Here is a 4940-nt window from a genome sequence, read left to right on the forward strand (position 1 = left end):
CTCTAGTAAGTTTTTGTTAGATTCCAATGATATAGATTTCAATGGATTTTTTACATAAACTATCATGTTATTTGTGAAAAAAGGCAGTTTCACTCTTTCCTTTTCAGTCTGTATGCCTTTTACTGTTTTTCTTGCTTTACTGCAATGGCTAGAATATCCAGCACAATGCTGAACAGAAGTGGTAAGAGTGGACATCCTTGTCTTATTTCTTATTTTAAAGGAAAAGAATTTCTTGTAGAGGGGAACATTTGGAGCTTACCTGCAGCCTCTGCAGACCTTTGGCTGGGCAGCAGCCTTTGATACATTATCATTTAATATCACTACGATGTATCCTTTTCCATATAGTTACCATGTTCCTTTTGCCTGAAGAATTTCTTTTAGCATTTATTATAGTGCTGCTGGTCTATTGGTGATGTATTATTTTAGCTTTTTATGCCTGAGAAAGAGTTTACTTCATTTTTGGTATTTGAAAGATATTTTTTCTACATATAGAATTCTAGGTTGACACCTTTTTTCTTGCAGTAAATTAAAGATGTTGCTTCACTGTAAATTCACGTGCATTGTTTCTAATGACAAATATGCTGTCATCCTTATCTTTGTTTCTCTGTATGAATATGTCTTTCTTCTTTGGCTGCTTCATGATTTCTGTTTATCATTAGTTTTGAGCAATTTGCATATGATTCACACCTTGATGTAGTTTTCTTTGTGTTTCTTGTGCTTGGGGTTTGTTGAGCTTCTTGAGTCTGTGGGTTTTGAGTTTTCAGAAAATTTGGAGATTTTTAAGACTCTGTTTTTTCATTTATCTGCCTCCCCTTTTCTCCTCTCCTTTAGAGACTCCAATTATATTAGGATAATATATTAGGAAATATTTTAGACATATATTAGGGTGTTGTCCCACAGCCTACTGATGTTCTGTTCATCTGTTTAATTCTTTTATCTCTCTGTGCTTCATATTGGATCCTAACTATTGTCATGTCTTCAAGTTCACTCCTTTTTTCTTCTTCAATGTCTAATCTGCTGTTAGTCCCATTCAATATATTTCTCTTCTCACACACTGCGACTTTTATCTCTAGAGTTCAATTGGTCATTTTATTTTTAAGATCTTCCGTGTTTTTCCTTAACTTTATAAACATATGTAATGTGATTATAACTATTTTATGTTCTTGTTTGATAATCATAACATCTGTATAAGTTCTGAGTTAATTTCAATTGAGTGATTAATTTTCCAAATATGGTTTATATTTTGCTGCTTTTTTGCATGACTTGTAACTTTTTATTAACTACCCAGACATTGTAAATTTTAATTCAATGGGTGCTGGATATTTTTGTGTTCCTATAAATATCTTTAAGCTTTTTACCAAGATACAGTTAAATTACTTGGAAACTATTTTACTCTTTTAGGTCTTATTAGACTGGCCCAGAGCAAATGCTTAGTCTACAGCTCTTATTCCCTACCAATGAGGCAATATTCTTCTTTGTACTATACACAAAGTCCTGTGAATCAGGGGGTTTTCCAGTTTGGATGAGAAGGAGCACTATTCCCAGCACTGTGTGAGCATAGCTACCTCTCATATGTTGGGGCATTTCTTTCCTCAGCTTCAGATAGTTTCCTCACAGGCAAGTGCTAAGCTGAATATTGAGAGGAACCGTTTGCAGAACTCTGCTCTCCAGTACTCTGTACTGTGCCTCTGGTTATCTTAGTTTCCCGGGACTCTCAGTTCTATCTCCTCAGCTCACAAAGTCCCCTTGTATTCACCTGAATTCCCTCTGCCAGGAAATGCTTCATCCTGGAAATGCTCTCAAGACAGTAAGCTGGGCCAATTGTATGGCTCATCTCGTTTGTTTCCTGTCTCTCAGGGATCACTGTCCTTTGTTGCCTAATGTCCAGTGTCTTGAAAACCATTGTTTCCTGTATTTTGACAAATATTTTTGGTCATTACAGGTGGTAAGGAGAATCTGGTTTCTGTTACTACACTTTTATCAGAAGTAGAAGTTCCCACATCCTTTCTGACCATGGTTTTGTAAGCACAAGGTAATACAGGCAATACAGTTTTTTTTAAAAATGACATCATTGATCAAAATGTTCTAATCAAAGGTTTGTTATTCTAATTCACTTATTTTTCTTATCATGTGCCATTCAGGAACTGTCTCTTTTGATTCTAACCAATGCAGTGTTCCTTATCCTTATGTATCAAACGATGTTAATAATAAAATAAAATGATTGAATTAGCACTGGCCAATAAACACTTCTTTCTTCTTATGCTTCTTGGAGAATGTTTTAGCTCTCTTCTACCAAAGCTTGAAACTTCTTAACTGAAAACTTTTTGTCTTCACTCATTCTCAGTTTATGGTGAAGGGGTAGCAAATGGGTTTCTACTTATGTGCCAACTCTGACTGATTTGTTATGGCCGTGGGATTGCTGTGTGTTCTATAATTTTTAGTACGATTTCTGTTTTTTACCTTAATTTTTAAAAATGAAATTGCTAAATTACATCTTTTTTCTGGTATGAGATGTAAAACTGTTTCTTAATGAATAGCCAATTGTCCAGTAATAATTTTTAAATTGACTTAAGTGTCATGTATATCATACAGTAAAATCTCATAGGTGTGGAGGGTTGGGGTTTTTTTGGTTTGTTTGTTTGTTTGTTTGAACTCTCATCTATTTTCTCTTCTTTTTCTATGTAGCCAAAACTACATTGATAGTGATTATAAAAATGGCTTTGGACTTAGACTGTCTAGGTTAGAATCTCAACTTCTTCATTTACTAGCTCTTTAATATTAGGCAAATATATCCTTTCTAGGCCTCAGTTTCTTCCTCTAAATACTGAATATTAAAAATGCTATCTACTTCATGGGGTTTGGGGAGGAATTAAATGAGGTAAAGAATATAAAACACTTAGCACAGTGTCTGGCACACAGTAAGCCTTCAATAAACATAATGAAAAATATGAAGGTACTTCAAAAAGTTCATGGAAAAATATAATTAAAAGATAACAAATTTTTCCATGAATATTTTGAAGATCACTCCTAATAGTAATAAAGTTTTATGGTATGTTTTTATACTACTAGGTAAATCCTCTCAGGGTATACATTTTACATTTTTTTCAAAATTTTCTTCTCTTTTCTCACCTGTTACCGTCCCTGTTGCCTGTGTGTTAAGAGTGACTCCCCAAGAGCCAACACAAGATTGTGGGAGAAATGCACCATCCGGGGAACAGATCTTCGAGAGTCATTTTGTTACTTACATTCAGTAAACTGTAGGCACAAGGAGGGTGGAAAGGAAAAACATCATCTTCATGTGATCAATATGCTTTCTCTCACTCTAGCAACACAGCTTACAGTTTGGCAGCTGTTTAAAAAGCAGTTTGTCATTCACACATCTTTTCAGAGAACACTTCATTGCTACCTTTCCCCAATATTGCAGTTAAATAATTACGTACTTCAGAAAACCCCTTGCTTCTTATCCCTTTAATCTTTACTCTCTATTCTCACCATGTTTAGCACAAACTAGCCATTGTCTGTCCTGTGGTTGCAGGACTCCATATTCTTCTGAATAATTTGGGAGAACTTTACCCTACCAGATCTTCTCATCTAGGAGTATGGTATGTAACACCATTTATTAATTTTGTTCCTTAGAAAAGTTTTGATAGTGCTTTTCCTTCCTTCCTTCCTTTCTCTCCCCTTCTTTCTTTTCTTTCTTTCATGTCATACAGAGTTTAAACATTCATTATTTACTTTATTCCTAGGTACTTTCTGATTTTATTATTGTTGATAAGATATGTATTCAATATCCCAACCTTCTGTTACTGTTCTGAAAACTGCCGACTTTTATTTATTTTGTATCCAGCCACTTAAGTCAATTATTGGTTCGAATTATTTTCTGGTTTCTTATCTATTATGGACTGAATGTCTGTGACCCCCCCAAAAAAATTCATTTGAAACCTTCACCCCTCCCCCCCACCCCTGTAATGGTATTAGTATGTGGGGCTCTTCGGAAGTAATTAGGATTAGATGAGGTCATCAAGGTGCAGACGTCATGAATGGTATAGTATCCTTATCAGAGTCCCAAGAGAGCTTGCTTCTACTCTCCACTCTCTGCGATGTGAGGATACTATGAAAAGTTGGCAATCTGTAACCCAAAAGAGGGCCCTCAGCAGCACCCAGCCATGCTGGCACCTGATCTTGGACTTCCAGCTCCAGAATGCTAAGAAATTAATTTCTGTTGTTTATAAGCCACCCAGTCTATGGTACTTTTGCTATAATAGCCTGAGCTAAGACATTATCTTAAAATTTTTAAGTAGATAATCTGACATTTCTCTCTCCTTACTAATATTTGTGCTTAATTTATTCTCCTCATCTCATTACATTGCTGATAACCCCAGAATAATATCAATTAACAGTAGTGATAGGCTCCTGTATCAGTCAGAGTAGGCTAAGCTGTGCTGCAGTAACACAGACAACCTCAGTATTTCAGCACCTTGTTACAGCAAAGATGCATTTCTCCCTCACATATGAGTACATGTGCAACACAGATTGATGGGTGCTCATCATGGTCACACAGGAAGGCTGATGGAAACTATGTCTCCACATATGTTGCCACATCACTACAGCAGGGGAAGCAGAGATCTCCAGCCAGAAATAATTACTCTGACCTTGAAGGAGTCACATCACTTCCAGCTGCAACTCTGGCTAAAACAAGTCACATCAAATGTAAACGTCAAAGGGATGAAAAATAGTCCAATCCTGTCAAATGCCTGGAAGGAAAAGAAATGAAATATTCTGAATAGCCGTACTGTTTCCTCATCTTGTTCTTCACTTTAATGAGAGTGTCTCTAGGTTTTAGTACCAGGCATGATTTTGTTTTGTTTTGTTTTCTTTCTTTTTCTTTTTTTTATTTATTGAAACATAATTGATTGCACATATCTGAGGGACACAGTGTT

The sequence above is a fragment of the Cynocephalus volans genome, chromosome 8 (assembly GCF_027409185.1).
Source record: "Cynocephalus volans isolate mCynVol1 chromosome 8, mCynVol1.pri, whole genome shotgun sequence".
NCBI lineage: Eukaryota > Metazoa > Chordata > Mammalia > Dermoptera > Cynocephalidae > Cynocephalus > Cynocephalus volans.